This window comes from Eleutherodactylus coqui, chromosome 3, assembly GCF_035609145.1.
Source record: "Eleutherodactylus coqui strain aEleCoq1 chromosome 3, aEleCoq1.hap1, whole genome shotgun sequence".
Taxonomy (NCBI): domain Eukaryota; kingdom Metazoa; phylum Chordata; class Amphibia; order Anura; family Eleutherodactylidae; genus Eleutherodactylus; species Eleutherodactylus coqui.
The window spans coordinates 19,437,807-19,456,211 of NC_089839.1; the positions used below are offsets into that span (position 1 = coordinate 19,437,807).

Sequence of the window (18,405 nt, forward strand, 5' to 3'; positions counted from 1 at the left end):
GGCAAAAACCACACAGTATATATACTTCATTGTTCTTTTGAACCCCCACAGATGTGAGTGGGGTATAACTTTCTTACACTTACATGAAAAAGACTAAGACGTACAACAAAGATTAGTTTACATAACATCAAGACTTACAAGACAAACAATAGTGGTTATTTGTCACATAATTGTCCACAGATTTTGCATGAACTTACTTTATGTCCCAGAGGGACACAAACTATAAGAGGATTCCCTTTCTCTGATAACCCCTTACTGCCGTATCTATACTTGCCTTAATCCATCTGTCTAACATATTTTTATACAACCTTTTGACTATCTCTGAATCTTTTCCCCAAACTTGCTGGTCTAAGACTCCCAAAATTCTAAACACCTTACTACATTCTTCTTCCCACAGCTAACGTGCCTTCTTTGTCTTTTACTATTTCTCTGGCTGATTTCCATATAGGCATACTGCTTGCCCTGTACGTTTCCCATATTGTCTGTTCCTTTATCTAAACCGGCGTCTCTGATATCTTTCATATGCTTTTTCCCGTACTGTTACCAGAACTCATAGTTAAAGGTTCCCGCTTTTCTAAGTCCTATCTTTCTATATTTTATACACTTGTCTGCAATCGTCTCCCCCTTCCCTTTCTCACACAGCTTATGGCACACAGACCCTTATTTGTCACACAGGCTTCTATTTGTCACACAGGCTTCTATTTGTCACACAGGCTTCTATTTGTCACACAGGCTTCTATTTGTCACACAGGCTTCTATTTGTCACACAGGCTTCTATTTGTCACACAGGCTTCTATTTCACACAGTACACTAAGGACCCCTGGTCCCTGCTCCTGGAATAGTTTTACGGACTCCTTAAGGGGGGGGGGGGGATTTAGGGGAGACCAGACCTCTCTTCTAAGGGAACTTCTGGTGATATTATAACAGACTCAGTAAAAGCAAATTATGGCTAACACGACACAGACTATCAACGTACAGATTTCAACAATTACTACAGGCAACATGGCAATATACACACAAGGGTTCTTCCGTCTAGCACGGTTACTAAGAACACCGTAAATAACAGGCAGAAGCGTCCTATATAACATGCAGCAACTCACCCCCTGTCGACACGAGACTGAAGTCAGGAGAGCCCAGAGCTTGAGTGGCAAGTCAAGAGCTTACCGTATACCGGTGTTTTGTAGATCTGGGGTCCAGTGGCCTCTGGTCCGGCTGGTCGGCAGGTAGTGTAGTCAGGTATCGGCTGCAGGTAAGGAGTTAGCTTCTGCCCCACATTGGGCGCCAAATAAACTGTGGGGGGTCTTGAACGCAGACCGAAATGCGAATGTTGCCTGTATCCAAATTAAGAGGAAATATTATATAGAGTACTCATAGTTGAGAACCATAATGACCCACTACACACAGACTGTCTAGTAAATCAGCATGAGTTCTGTTTATTGTTGTACATTGCTAGTTTATATGTAAGTTGGAAAGAAGGCGTTTCCAATACCTAGTTTCATTCTACTTTTGCTGACCAAACCCTCATTCCAACAGATTACAATAGGGCTGTAAATCAAAAGCCTTTTAAACAAAAGGTATCAACAAAGCTGTTTGAACTATACATAAAACAATTACATGTGATAATAAAGGTTGTCTCCTGGCTGGCTGAGTACCTACTTAATCAGAATGTAATCTTAAAGATCCATCAACAATTTGCACATCAAAAGAGGGGGCCTTGTTTCTAGTTTACACATAGAACTGGTTCAGCCACCTCCTCGGGAGTCAGCACATTGTTTAGTAAGTTGGGATTCAGTAAGATAGCTGAATAAAATCTAATTAATCATACATTTAGTATTCTATAATCAATATTCAAATAAACGCTTGAATATACCTTTTTACATATGATTCAATATCCAAATTCTACTAGCAACTTCCGGAATGTTTTACATATAATACATAACATTATATAACCAAATAACTAATGTCACATTTATTACACTGTTCCCTTATCTTTCTTATGTTAGGTTATTAAAAATAATGATTGACCCCTATCACCGCTAATACTTGCGGGAGACGTATAGTGGGGCCGCTAATACTTGGGGGAGAAATATAGTGGGGCCGCTAATACTTGGGGGAGAAATATAGTGGGGCCGCTAATACTTGGGAGAGACGGACAGAAGGGCCGCTAATACTTGGGAGAGACGGACAGAGGGGCCGCTAATACTTGGGAGAGACGGACAGAGGGGCCGCTAATACTTGGGAGAGACGGACAGAGGGGCCGCTAATACTTGGGAGAGACGGACAGAGGGGCCGCTAATACTTGGGAGAGACGGACAGAGGGGCCGCTAATACTTGGGAGAGACGGACAGAGGGGCCGCTAATACTTGGGAGAGACGGACAGAGGGGCCGCTAATACTTGGGAGAGACGGACAGAGGGGCCGCTAATACTTGGGAGAGACGGACAGAGGGGCCGCTAATACTTGGGAGAGACGGACAGAGGGGCCGCTAATACTTGGGAGAGACGGACAGAGGGGCCGCTAATACTTGGGAGAGACGGACAGAGGGGCCGCTAATACTTGGGAGAGACGGACAGAGGGGCCGCTAATACTTGGGAGAGACGGACAGAGGGGCCGCTAATACTTGGGAGAGACGGACAGAGGGGCCGCTAATACTTGGGAGAGACGGACAGAGGGGCCGCTAATACTTGGGAGAGACGGACAGAGGGGCCGCTAATACTTGGGGGAGACGTATAGTGGGGCCGCTAATACTTGGGGGAGAAATATAGTGGGGCCGCTAATACTTGGGAGAGACGGACAGAGGGGCCGCTAATACTTGGGAGAGACGGACAGAGGGGCCGCTAATACTAGGCGGAGACGTACAGAGGGGCCGCTAATACTAGGCGGAGACGTACAGAGCGGCCGCTAATACTAGGCGGAGACGTACAGAGCGGCCGCTAATACTAGGCGGAGACGTACAGAGCGGCCACTAATACTTGGGGCAGACATATCATGGGGCCGCTAATACTTAGCAGGGAGACACCATTATAGGGATGGAGAGGGGACACAGAGGGACCACTCATACTTTGGGGAGACGTACAAAGGGAGCACTATTATTGGGGGAAATGTAGGGGAAGTACCATTACTTGGGTGGGGAAGCAAGAAGGTTCTGCTGTCACTTGATGAGACACAGAAGGGCCAATGCTACTTAGGGGGACGACACAGAGGGGCCGCTGTTACTTGGGGGGGGGGCACAGAGGGCCGCTGTTACTTGGGGGGGGGCACAGAGGGCCGCTGTTACTTGGGGGGGGGGCACAGAGGGCCGCTGTTACTTGGGGGGGGCACAGAGGGCCGCTGTTACTTGGGGGGGGCACAGAGGGCCGCTGTTACTTGGGGGGAGGGGGGACAGAGGGGCGCCTGTTACTTTGGGGGGGAGGACACAGAGGGGCCGCTGTTACTTGAGGGGCCGGGGGAGACACAGAGGGGCAGCTGTTACTTGGGGGGCACAGAGGGCGCCACTGTTACTTTGGGGGGGGGGCACAGAGGGCACCACTGTTACTTTGGGGGGGCGGCACAGAGGGCGCCACTGTTACTTTGGGGGGGAGGCACAGAGGGCGCCACTGTTACTTTGGGGGGGAGGCACAGAGGGCGCCACTGTTACTTTGGGGGGGAGGCACAGAGGGCGCCACTGTTATTTTGGGGGGGAGGCACAGAGGGCGCCACTGTTATTTTGGGGGGGAGGCACAGAGGGCGCCACTGTTACTTTGGGGGGGAGGCACAGAGGGCGCCACTGTTACTTTGGGGGGGAGGCACAGAGGGCGCCACTGTTACTTTGGGGGGGGGGCGCAGAGGACGCCACTGTTACTTTGGGGGGGGGGGCGCAGAGGGCGCCACTGTTACTTTGGGGGGGGGCGCAGAGGGCGCCACTGTTACTTTGGGGGGGGGGCGCAGAGGGCGCCACTGTTACTTTGGGGGGGGGCGCAGAGGGCGCCACTGTTACTTTGGGGGGGGCGCAGAGGGCGCCACTGTTACTTTGGGGGGGGCGCAGAGGGCGCCACTGTTACTTTGGGGGGGACGCAGAGGGTGCCACTGTTACTTTGGGGGGGGGCGCAGAGGGCGCCACTGTTACTTTGGGGGGGGGGCGCAGAGGGCGCCACTGTTACTTTGGGGGGGGCGCAGAGGGCGCCACTGTTACTTTGGGGGGGGCGCAGAGGGCGCCACTGTTACTTTGGGGGGGGGGGCGCAGAGGGCGCCACTGTTACTTTGGGGGGGCGCAGAGGGCGCCACTGTTAGTTGGGGGGGGGCGCAGAGGGCGCCACTGTTACTTTGGGGGGGGGACAGAGGGCGCCACTGTTACTTAGGGGGGAGGGACAGAGGGCGCCACTGTTACTTAGGGGGGGGGGGACAGAGGGCGCCACTGTTGCTTGGGGGGGGACAGAGGGCGCCACTGTTACTTAGGGGGGGGACAGAGGGTGCCACTGTTACTTAGGGGGGAGGGACAGAGGGCGCCACTGTTACTTAGGGGGGGGGGCGCAGAGGGCGCCACTGTTACTTTGGGGGGGGACAGAGGGCGCCACTGTTACTTTGGGGGGAGGGACAGAGGGCGCCACTGTTACTTAGGGGGGGGGGGGGACAGAGGGCGCCACTGTTGCTTGGGGGGGGACAGAGGGCGCCACTGTTACTTAGGGGGGGGGGGACAGAGGGCGCCACTGTTGCTTGGGGGGGGACAGAGGGCGCCACTGTTACTTAGGGGGGGACAGAGGGCGCCACTGTTACTTAGGGGGGGGGACAGAGGGCGCCACTGTTACTTAGGGGGGGGGACAGAGGGCGCCACTGTTACTTAGGGGGGGGGGACAGAGGGCGCCACTGTTACTTAGGGGGGGGGGACAGAGGGCGCCACTGTTACTTAGGGGGGGGACAGAGGGCGCCACTGTTACTTAGGGGGGGGGACAGAGGGCGCCACTGTTATTTAGAGGGGGACACAGAGAGGCCGCTGTAACTAAGAGGGGGACACAGAGAGGCCGCTGTTACTAAATGGGGGACACAGAGGGGCCGCTGTTACTAAGTGGGGGACACAGAGAGGCCGCTGTTACTAAATGGGGGACACAGAGGGGCCGCTGTTACTAAGTGGGGGACACAGAGAGGCCGCTGTTACTAAGTGGGGGACACAGAGAGGCCGCTGTTACTAAGTGGGGGACACAGAGAGGCCGCTGTTACTAAGTGGGGGACACAGAGAGGCCGCTGTTACTAAGTGGAGGACACAGAGAGGCCGCTGTTACTAAGTGGGGGACACAGAGAGGCCGCTGTTACTAAGTGGGGGACACAGAGAGGCCGCTGTTACTAAGTGGGGGACACAGAGAGGCCGCTGTTACTAAGTGGGGGACACAGAGAGGCCGCTGTTACTAAGTGGGGGACACAGAGAGGCCGCTGTTACTTAGGGGGGGACATAAAGAGGCCGCTGTTACTAAGAGGGGCACAAAGGGCACCACTTACTTTGGGGGGGACAGAGGGCGCCACTATTATTTTGAGGGGGACACAGAGAGGCCGCTTTTACTAACAGGGGGGCACAGAGGAGCATTACTTTATAGTGGGGATTACTGTGTTGGGGGTTACACATATTTTGGGGCCCCTCATCTTATAGGACCCTAGTATAGACCCCTCCTCCCTTGAGAGATGCAGCATTAGCTACACTACGCGCATGTTACAGGAGACAGACATAATACTTACCTGGAGTAGCCGTCTACTTACAGGACCTGTGGTGATGTCATAGTCATGTGAGCGGTCACATGGGTGGGAGGAGGAGGAGTCAGATGATCAGCGCAGTGTATCCAGGACTGTTGGAGGAGGTGAAGCTTCTGTGTGCGGATCAGGACGGAGTTGTGTTTATTATTACTTAAGATTATCGCTTATCTTATAGCGCCATAAATACCAGAGCGCCGAACTAATATAATATAATATAATATAGGGGGCAACTATATATATAACCACATGACATATATATATACAGGGGCGGAGCTACAGTCTCATTGGCGCAGGGCAGAACCTCAGCTTCAGACCCACAGATGTTCTGCACGGCTACCGGCACCCCAAAAGACATACTATATATACATATGGAGAGCGCTCCTGTAAGTTACCTGCTATAACCCTGCAGCATGTATAGCACATATAGCAGGTCCTGGAGAAGGACACATTACACACTGAGCCCTGCAGCATGTATAGCACATATAGCAGGTCCTGGAGAAGGATACATTACACACTGAGCCCTGCAGCATGTATAGCACATATAGCAGGTCCTGGAGAAGGACACATTACACACTGAGCCCTGCAGCATGTATAGCACATATAGCAGGTCCTGGAGAAGAACACATTACACATTGAGCCCTGCAGCATGTATAGCATATATAGCAGGTCCTGGAGAAGGACACATTACACACTGAGCCCTGCAGCATGTATAGTACATATAGCAGGTCCTGGAGAAGGACACATTACACACTGAGCCCTGCAGCATGTATAGCACATATAGCAGGTCCTGGAGAAGGACACATTACACACTGAGCCCTGCAGCATGTATAGTACATATAGCAGGTCCCGGAGAAGGACACATTACACATTGAGCCCTGCAGCATGTATAACACATATAGCAGGTCCTGGAGAAGGACACATTACACACTGAGCCCTGCAGCATGTATAGCACATATAGCAGGTCCTGGAGAAGGACACATTACACACTGAGCCCTGCAGCATGTATAGCACATATAGCAGGTCCTGGAGAAGGACACATTACACACTGAGCCCTGCAGCATGTATAGCACATATAGCAGGTCCTGGGGAAGGGCACATTACACACTGAGCCCTGCAGCATGTATAGCACATATAGCAGGTCTTGGAGAAGGACACATTACACACTGAGCCCTGCAGCATGTATAGTACATATAGCAGGTCCTGGAGAAGGACACATTACACACTGAGCCCTGCAGCATGTATAGCACATATAGCAGGTCCTGGAGAAGGACACATTACACACTGAGCCCTGCAGCATGTATAGCACATATAGCAGGTCCTGGAGAAGGACACATTACACACTGAGCCCTGCAGCATGTATAGCACATATAGCAGGTCCTGGAGAAGGACACATTACACACTGAGCCCTGCAGCATGTATAGCACATATAGCAGGTCCTGGAGAAGGACACAATACACACTGAGCCCTGCAGCATGTATAGCACATATAGCAGGTCCTGGAGAAGGACACGTTACACTTTGAGCCCTGCAGCATGTATAGCACTTATAGCAGTGCCCACCACCGGCTGCATCATCCCGCACTTCAGTTACGTTACGCGCTGGCTCGAGGGACGGTAATAGTGCGGTGGATCCGGGAGGTGAGTATGGTGGTGAACTGGATAATATTTTTCTCCAGTAGGCTTCAGGGTATTCTGTAGCTTCCTAATTGTATAGTGTGCACACATAATGAAAGAAAGCAGCCAGACACAAGTCATCAGCCTTGAATCCCAACCAGCTCTCTTCCTCGAGTTACAGAGTCTCAGATATTTATTGTAACACATGATACCTGCCCTTTTATGGGCGTTTAACAGATTACATCAGTAACATATATATATTCTTATTCGCTGGGTTATATAGAATTCCCCGCCCCCCCCCCCCCCCCCCTTCCCACACCTCTCTCAAGTCCAGTGTATATAGCAGCCTTTGTTCCAGAAGTTGGAGGGTGGGTGAGGGGCTGGATACTCTTCTTCAGTATTGGAATGTGACTTAACTCTTTAAGAGGCTGCTTGTGGAATTTTGTGCCAAGTCAACATTATACCGCACACACATCTTTCACCATGCCATTGTCCAGCAATTACTATAATGAAATTATGCAGCCATTAGCCTCTAAGAGTTAAAGTCACTACAGCTGCGTAATACATCTAGTTTATTACAAATCAATAGACATTTTACGCTAACTAATTATCATGTCTATCACAGTGGTTTTGGGGGTCGCCATGGTCGACTCCGCTGCGATATTCCACTAGCGGAGTCCGCCATGGCCGTGGGCATGAGGCCAATGCTTGTTGCAGCCAAGATTCTCTGTGTCGCACCAGGAGCAGCAGTTGGAATTACCTCCGCCCCCCCCTACTCTGCTGTAATAAGTCTCCCATATAGTTGGCTGAGAATGTAGTGTAAGTGGATACTGGGAGATGCAGGGACACCCCCGCTGCCCCCCTGGGCTGACTGTGTCTCTCTCTTCTTGTATCTCCCTCCAACCTTTTTTACACATGACTAGCATTAGTGAAAGTAAATCTATATGCTTTATATGTGATGAGCCAATAGGTGTTAGCTGTTAATAAGCCTGCCTCCCTAATATATAAGGCTCTGGATGTGATGGAAGAGGGACCCAGAGATTGGGATTTAATAAACAAACATCCCTCTGGGTCCTGGACCTTACAATAAATGTGTGTTAATTAGCTATGTGCCCTGGGTATACAGCAGAGGTCAGATAGTAGATCAAGACCACTAAGGGATTTCTGACGGATGACATCTCAGGCACCTTCTGCAGTGACAGGAAGAAAGAAGCACAAAGTCCCGTTTGTAAGTTCATGTGGGAAAAAACAAGCAATGTTAGTGGTCAGGTGGCCCCCCTTACTGAGGGCCCGAGTGCAATTGAGACCCCTGTATGTGTGTGTGTGTATATATATATATATATATATATATATATATATATATATATATAGAACAATAAGCTTGATGAACATCTACTAATGGAGTATCAAATTTAAATGAAGGGTAGGAGGACACCTGCCATAAATGTGAGGGGAGGAGGCAGTAGCTGGGGGTAGGTGCTCATCTTGTGGGGGCAGCGGAGTTACGGTAGGTTGTAGCTTGTCTGTGGAGGAAGGTTTTCAGGTTCCTTTTGAAGCTTTCCCAGGTGATGGAGGGTCTGAGGGGTTGAAGGAGAAATCCTGGAGAAGAGTGTGTGAGCGGAGAGCAGAGGACGTTTCGTGAGGACCGGAGGTAACATGTGGGGAGGTATCTGGATATTACTGTAGGTCAGAGATATATGGATGGGATAGGTTGTATATAGGAGGTAACATATGGGGAGGTATCTGAATATTACTGTAGGTCAGAGATATATGGATGGAATAGGTTGTATATAGGAGGTTATATGTGGGGAGGTATCAGGATATTACTGTAGGTCAGAGATATATGGATGGGATAGGTTGTATATAGGAGGTTATATGTGGGGAGGTATCAGGATATTACCGTAGGTCAGAGATATATGGATGGGATAGGTTGTATATAGGAGGTTATATGTGGGGAGGTATCAGGATATTACTGTAGGTCAGAGATGTATGGATGCGATAGGTTGTATATAGGAGGTTATATGTGGGGAGGTATCTGGATATTACTGTAGGTCAGAGATATATGGACGGGATAGGTTGTATATATGAGGTTATATGTGAGGAGGTATCAGGATATTACTGTAGGTCAGATATATATGGATGCGATAGGTTGTATATAGGAGGTTATATGTGGGGAGGTATCTGGATATTACTGTAGGTCAGAGATATATGGACGGGATAGGTTGTATATAGGAGGTTATATGTGGGGAGGTATCAGGATATTACCGTAGGTCAGAGATGTATGGATGGAATAGGTTGTATATAGGATGTTATATGTCCGGAGGTATCAGGATATTACTGTAGGTCAGAGATATATGGACGGGATGGGTTGTATATAGGAGTTTATATGTGGGGAGGTATCAGGATATTACTGTAGGTCAGGGATATATGGATGGGATAGGTTGTATATAGGAGGTTATATGTGGGGAGGTATCGGGATATTACTGTAGGTCAGAGATATACGGATGGGATAGGTTGTATATAGGAGGTTACATGTGGGGAGGTATCAGGATATTACTGTAGGTCAGAGATATATGGATGGGATAGGTTGTATATAGGATGTTCTATATGGGGAGGCATCAGTATATTGCTGTAGGTCAGATATATATGGATGGGATAGGTTGTATGTGGGGAGATATCAGGATATTACTGTAGGTCAGAGATATATGGATGGGATAGGTTGTATATAGGAGGTTATATGTGGGGAGATATCAGGATATTACTGTAGGTCAGGGGTATATGGATGGGATAGGTTGTATATAGGAGGTTATATGTGGAAAGGTATCTGGATATTACTGTAGGTCAGAGATGTATGGATGTGATAAGTTGTATATAGGAGGTTATATGTGGACAGATATCTGGATATTACTGTAGGTCAGAGATATATGGATGGGATAGATTGTATATAGGAGGTTATATGTTGGGAGGTATCAGGATATTACTGTAGGTCAGAGATATATGGATGGGATAGGTTGTATATAGGAGGTTATATGTGGGGAGGTATCTGGATACTACTGTAAGTCAAAGATATATAGATGGGATAGGTTGTATATAGGAGGTTATATGTGGGGAGGTATCAGGATATTACCATAGGTCAGAGATATATGGATGCGATAGGTTGTATATAGGAGGTTATATGTGGGGAGGTATCTGGATATTACTGTAGGTCAGAGATATATGGATGGGATAGGTTGTATATAGGAGGTTATATGTGGGGAGGTATCAGGATATTACTGTAGGTCAGAGATATATGGATGGGATAGGTTGTATATAGGAGGTTATATGTGGGGAGGTATCAGGATATTACCGTAGGTCAGAGATGTATGGATGGGATAGGTTGTATATAGGAGGTTATATGTGGGGAGGTATCTGGATACTACTGTAAGTCAAAGATATATAGATGGGATAGGTTGTATATAGGAGGTTATATGTGGGGAGGTATCAGGATATTACCATAGGTCAGAGATATATGGATGCGATAGGTTGTATATAGGAGGTTATATGTGGGGAGGTATCTGGATATTACTGTAGGTCAGAGATATATGGATGGGATAGGTTGTATATAGGAGGTTATATGTGGGGAGGTATCAGGATATTACTGTAGGTCAGAGATATATGGATGGGATAGGTTGTATATAGGAGGTTATATGTGGGGAGGTATCAGGATATTACCGTAGGTCAGAGATGTATGGATGGAATAGGTTGTATATAGGATGTTATATGTCCGGAGGTATCAGGATATTACTGTAGGTCAGAGATATATGGACGGGATGGGTTGTATATAGGAGTTTATATGTGGGGAGGTATCAGGATATTACTGTAGGTCAGGGATATATGGATGGGATAGGTTGTATATAGGAGGTTATATGTGGGGAGGTATCGGGATATTACTGTAGGTCAGAGATATACGGATGGGATAGGTTGTATATAGGAGGTTACATGTGGGGAGGTATCAGGATATTACTGTAGGTCAGAGATATATGGACCGGATAGGTTGTATATAGGATGTTATATGTGGGGAGGTATCGGGATATTACTGTAGGTCAGAGATATATGGATGGGATAGGTTGTATATAGGAGGTTACATGTGGGGAGGTATCAGGATATTACTGTAGGTCAGAGATATATGGACTGGATAGGTTGTATATAGGATGTTCTATATGGGGAGGCATCAGTATATTGCTGTAGGTCAGATATATATGGATGGGATAGGTTGTATATAGGGAGTTATATGTGGGGAGATATCAGGATATTACTGTAGGTCAGAGATATATGGATGGGATAGGTTGTATATAGGAGGTTATATGTGGGGAGATATCAGGATATTACTGTAGGTCAGGGGTATATGGATGGGATAGGTTGTATATAGGAGGTTATATGTGGAAAGGTATCTGGATATTACTGTAGGTCAGATGTATGGATGTGATAAGTTGTATATAGGAGGTTATATGTGGACAGATATCTGGATATTACTGTAGGTCAGAGATATATGGATGGGATAGATTGTATATAGGAGGTTATATGTTGGGAGGTATCAGGATATTACTGTAGGTCAGAGATATATGGATGGGATAGGTTGTATATAGGAGGTTATATGTGGGGAGGTATCTGGATACTACTGTAAGTCAAAGATATATAGATGGGATAGGTTGTATATAGGAGGTTATATGTGGGGAGGTATCAGGATATTACCATAGGTCAGAGATATATGGATGCGATAGGTTGTATATAGGAGGTTATATGTGGGGAGGTATCTGGATATTACTGTAGGTCAGAGATATATGGATGGGATAGGTTGTATATAGGAGGTTATATGTAGGGAGGTATCAGGATATTACTGTAGATCAGAGATATATGGATGCGATAGGTTGTATATAGGAGGTTATATGTGGGGAGATATCAGGATATTACTGTAGGTCAGAGATATATGGATGGGATAGGTTGTATATAGGAGGTTATATGTGGGGAGGTATCAAGATATTACTCTAAGTCAGAGATATATGGATTGAATAGGTTGTATATAGGAGGTTATATGTAGAAAAGTATCTGAATATTACTGTAGGTCAGAGATGTACGGATGGGAGAGGTTGTATATGGGTGGTTATATGTAGGGAGGTGTCGGGATAACAGGTTAGGGATGTATGGACGGGGCAGGTTGTGGACTGCTTCGTACATCAATGATCATAACTTTAAATGGATTTGCAGGCCAATAAGCAGCCAATGAAGGGATTATCAGAGGAGGGAGGCAGGGAAGTAATGGGGGAGATGTGGATAAACTGGGTAGCAGCCTTGAGGATTGATTGGAGAGGCACAAGAGCGTTGAATGGGAGGCCACAGAGAAGGGTGTAGCAGTAGTCTAGATGGGACATGATGGGGGCATGCACTAGCATTGTTACTGACTTGGAGTTGAGGGTTTGTCATATCCAAGAGCTTTGCAGTGTATGCAGCAGAGCTGTGTGTGTGCATGCGCAGGTAGGGAACATGTTTTTGTATATCTGTACAAATAATCACTGTAGCTCTGAAATTAATTGTAAACTGTTATGACCAAAGGCATTGCTGATTAGGAGAACTGATAGAGGGCAGCTCATTGCCTACAATGTAACAATCACTACAGAATCCATGATGAGATCTTCTAAAGTAAGTTGTGACCAGTGTTGTCTCCAATCATCTGGATTGCTCGCGGTTCCCTCGTAACATATACACTCGTCTCAAGAAAATGTAACCTCGGAGTTGTTGGAATCAAATGAAACTGTGTGTGATTGTAACGTTGATATGAGTAAGTGATTACAATATCAGAGGGAAAGGTTCATTTATTGTATTCCGCTTGCTCCCCTTGCTGACTGAGATCTCTCTCTGGTCTTCTCACTGGGCTGTTAGGTTGCTGATTCTCCCATTCTCCATCCTAAACTGAACTCAGCCTGTCTGTCTGCGGTCTGGCCCCTCCACATTCCCGGGGATTGTGTTGCTTTGTAAATCTACGAGAATTTAACTTTGCAAAAACTAACACAACTCTGCAAAATTCGCTGAGGTTCTGCCTGAAGACCAAAATCACATCTCATCTGTACAATTTAACCCTTATATCTCTGTATAACCTGAGTTTATGCAAGGATCTGCAAGTACAAAAAAGTACAATGCAAGGTACAAACAATATATATTATTATACACGTGAAAAATATGCTTTATGCTACCACATGGCAACTTTGCACTGGGGTATAACATGAACTTTGGTTCTGGGACACTACAGCTACATTAGGTATTATGGTGCCATGCTGACCATTGCATCTGTCAGCATAACCACCAGTTTACTTGGTATGCCAGGAGGTACAGTATCAAAAGTGGTGACAGAATTCACCCCTGAAGGCAAAACATCATCTGATGACCACAGTAATGGCCAAACGTGTAGACTCGATGAAAGATAGAAGGGCGGTGAAGCGGATTGTGACTTCTAAGAGGAAGACACCTGCAGCCAAAGTGACTGCTGAGCTCAGTCATTATTTCCAGCATCCTCTCGACCATTACAGCGAGGAGAGAACATCACAAACTGAGTTATTATAGCAGAGCAGCAATACACAAATGAATACACGAAGACAACTACAGTGGTGCCATGAGCACAACTCCTGCTCTGCTGATGTGGTTGGTCCAATGAATATGTTATTTCCCTCTATAGAATGTGTTTACGCCTGGTGAACGTCGATGGAAGCCTGTCATCCCACCTACTTCCCACAGTCAAGCATGGTGGTGGATTTGTCATGGTTAAAAGAGAGGGCAATTGCTGAGGACTATAGTGACATTCTGGCTGATCAGGTCCAACCAATGGTACACACATGGTCTCCTCACAGAGATGCTATTTTCCATGATGGTAATACCCCTATCCATGCAGCTTGCTATGTCCTGGTGGGGTTTCAGGACTATGAAGATGGGGTTCAGCATCTTCCCTAGCCAGCACAGTCACCAGATCTGAACATCATGTTGTAAAAGCTCAGGAACGATTATTGCTGGGACGACCTGTCGAGCATCTGCAGCCAACAGGCCGTTCTGTGTAATGGCGCCCTTAATCTAAAGTCCCAATAACTCTCTCTGTGCAAAATTGGTTTATATCCACCCACCACAAGGAAAGACATAGTATCTCTAATGCTAGAAACCTAAAAGGGGTTTTCCAGGGAAATACTATCATCAGGATAGGTCATCAATAGTTGATTGGCCTGGATCCGTCGCTCGAGACCCCGACCGGGCAGCTGAGCGGGCGCAAGCTGTCAGCACCACACATACACAGAGGTCGGAGTGAAAGAGAGCAAAAATATCCCTAAACTATCTGGCCCTTTAACAAATAATACAGGAGAAACCATAGAAGATGATGGGAGGAAGGCGAATCTATTACATAGCTTTTTCTCAAGTGTATTCATGAATGAAAAAGAAATGTCAAAGAAGATGCAGGTTAATAAAACAAACCTCCCACTAATTATTGCTTGCCGAACACAGGAAAAAGTGCAGAGCTGGTTTAAAAGGATTAAACTCGATAAAATAATCAGGCCCAGATGGAATACACCAAAGAGTTTGTTAGTGCAAACCAATATTTGCTATACAATATGCTATTGGGGTCCAAATTCTTAGTTTGTTAGAGATAAGCTGAGCTCAGGAGACTAACATTAAATCACACAACAGAGGATGTGATCCAAAGTAATCTGTTTATTGAGTGACAAACGACACCTTTTATAGGGTCACATGTTCAATTACAATAATTCAAATCTATTATAGTTCATTTGTTACCATTGGTCAAAGAAATATAAACAAAATATAAATATACAAGATAAAAGATTTAACATCTAAAACGCCAACCAAATGCACACAGGCGCAGAGTTGACCATACATGATTAACTTCTTGGAACAATAAATCTAAACAATAAGTTATTTAGAGAGAATATTTAGGAACATATGTGAGCAGCTAGGAACATGTCAGTTTCCCCCGCCCGCCACTCTAAAGGCCACAGTAGCTATCTTCTGGAACAAAAGTCTTAGTGATTCACTCAAGGCTTATTAAACAACAAATAAATACAAAGAAAACAGACACAGAAGATGACTACTTGCTCACAAAATGGCTACACATAAGATAGAACATGGAGTCATATTGATTTCACATACAAGTTCTAGGGGAACTAAGTGACGTTACAAATAGACCACTATTTCTTATATTTAGGGACTCTATTGAGACTGGGCTTGTATCACTGGATTGGCGCAATGCCAATGTGGTCCCAATATGCAAAAAGGGGTCTAAAAGAGAGCCTGGTAACTACAGGCTAGTAAGTCTCACTTCAATATTTGGAAAAATATTCGAGGGGTTTCTGAGACATGCCATCCTGGAATACCTCAAGAAAAACAACGGTATAACTCCTGATCAGCATGGGTTCATGAGGGATCGATCATGTCAGACGAATTTGATCAGCTTCTACAAGGAAGTAAGTTCTAGGCTGTACCTGGGAGAGTCTATTGATCTCATATATCTGGATTTTTAGACAAAGTATTAGACACCGTGCCGCATAATAGGTTAATATATAAAATGCGACAGCTCGGTCTGGATAAAAACTTGTGTATCTGGGTAAAGAACTGGCTCAGAGATAGAAAGCAGAGAGTGGTAATAAATGGTTCCTACTCTGATTGGGCCACCGTTGCTAGGGGGGTGCCACAGGGTTCAGTATTAAGCCCCATTCTGTTCAATATATTGATCAATGACCTGATAGAGGGACTGCACAGTAAAACATCAATATTTGCAGATAATACGAAGCTATACAAGATAATTAATACATAAGAGGACAATGTATGGCTGCAAATGGACCTAGACAAGCTGGGGACTTGGGTAGAAAAATGGCAAATGAAGTTCAATATTGATAAATGTAAGGTTCTGCACATGGGCAGGAGAAACGGATGTCACCAATATACACTAAATGGGGTACTGCTACGGAAAAGTGATGTGGAAAAACACCTGGGGGTACAAGTTGACTGTAGACTTAATTGGAGTAATTAAGGCCAGTGAGATGCTGCAAAAGCAAATAAAGTCTTGGGATGCATAAAAAGAGGTATAGGGGCGAAGGATGAGAACATTATTCTTCCACTATATAAGGCACTTGTCAGGCCCCACATGGAATACTGTGCACAGTTCTGGACGCTGGTGCTCAGGAAAGATGTTGCAGTGCTGGAGGGGGTTCAAAGAAGGGCAAATAAACTAAAACATGGAATGAAGGGACTGGAATACCCAGAGAGGCTATCAAAATTAGGGTTATTCACCCTAGAAAAAAAGACGGCTAAGGGGTGACCAAATAGCTATGTATAAATACAATTGGGGACGGGGGCGCAGCCTAGCTATTAAGGAGAGAGGATGCTGAGCCCTTCTGCTCTCGCTACCTAATGAAAAAATTGGCCGTTACAATCTGGCAGGCACCCATATTTGCTTCAATGGATAACAAGAGGAGAAAGACTTTCCCCCAGACTCCAATCCTACCTGAAATGCTAGCTCCCAGTGGGCGGAAGAAGAACAAGCTGCGAGCATCATGATGCTGGTGACCGCTACTGAACATGCACAGGGTAAAGGACTTCCAACAGGAGATGCTAGGCATTACCCCTACTCAGACACTACACAAAGTCGAGTACTCACCGCTGATGATCCAGTTGGAACTTTGCAAATGACACGTGAGTTAGTCGAACACAGGAGGGATGAGAATGTTCACAATGCTTATCAGTTTGGGGGTGAGGTGGAGGTACTGGGGTGCAGTATTTATTATTGTGATGTCCTTTTCAAGTTGCATTATGTTAGGTCACAACTAATGCCTTAATTGCATTCTCTAGTTTTACATATGGCCATTCTCCCCGGGCAGCGGGAGGCTCCTTTGTTTGCAAGCCCACTATCCAGCTGGAATTTGCATCTTGGTGTGCAGACACTAAATTGGAATTGATTTCAATTGATTTGTCTGTTTGTCTTTTCTTTTTAATTTCCCCTATCCACCCACCTGTATACATATATCTACTGGTCAGGCCACTAGTCTTTGGTCCCCCCACTTACCCCTTATAACCACCCATGGCAACACTCCAATTTAGTTCCCTTAATTTCAGGGGTTTCAACACCTCTCAGAAAAAGCACAGATGTTATACCATATGCACAAGCAACAGGTTCATGGGTTACTGCTGCAGGAAACGCATTTCAAAGTCGGACACGTCCCAGATATTAGAGAGAGTTATTTTGCTCACTGGTTCCACAGTGCCAACCCGGAAAGTCGTTCCTGGGGGGGAGGGGGGGGGGGTCTATTGCTCTCCATAGGTCAGTGTCCCACTGCTTAATAGACCAATGACCTAACCCTCAGGGCAGATATGCAATCATTAAGATATCAGTAGGGGCTACCAAATTCACCATAGCTAACTGGTATGCACCAAATTAGCAACAAGCCACAGCATACATCTCCTTTCTGAATATCCTGGCTGAGTAGCAGAGGGAGTGCTTGTTGCTGGGAAAGATTTCAACCTGTCTCTAAGCCCTGACATTGACACATCAGTGGGTAGAGGCAGGGTCTCCACTAACCAACTGAGATTTCTTAAGTGTACATTACATACACTTCATGTTGTGGATACTGGCGCATTTTACATCCACAAGACTGGGACTATGCCTTCTTCTCGCACCCACACAACTCTTAAAGTAGGATTGACTTCTTTTTGTTGGGCCACTACACGCTGTCCTGGCACCCTACAGGTAGCATTGGCTACATGATCTGGTCAGACCATGTCTCGATTTTTCTGAGCCTTTCTTTACCAGACCAGGTCAACCGTTAGTGGACTTGACGTCTGAATGATAATTTATTGAGGGACAGTGCGCGTGCTGCCGAAATAAAGGAACTTATCAATAGGTTTACAGCGGTACATGCCTCAGACGATACACCCCAAAGAAATGGAGCAGCCAAGATATCTGTTTTACTCCAGCAGATACATGTGCTAGAAACCACGCACAAACACTATCACTATCCACACTGCCGGATCCGATGAAGACCAGAATCGAGC

General features: G+C 46.3%; 1 protein-coding gene across 1 annotated transcript in view; it reads right to left on the reverse strand.

Annotated features, from left to right (window-relative positions):
- The window catches only part of LOC136620463 (oocyte zinc finger protein XlCOF7.1-like), a 39,028-nt gene extending 33,309 nt beyond the window's left edge, over window positions 1-5,719 (reverse strand). Inside the window, exons 1-2 of the mRNA XM_066595248.1 lie at window positions 5,703-5,719; window positions 1,165-1,331 (exon numbers count right to left, since the gene is read on the reverse strand). The gene's annotated coding sequence lies outside the window, so the exon portion shown is untranslated. The remainder of the gene's footprint in view (window positions 1-1,164; window positions 1,332-5,702) is intronic.
- Between the last annotated feature and the right edge of the window lie 12,686 nt (window positions 5,720-18,405).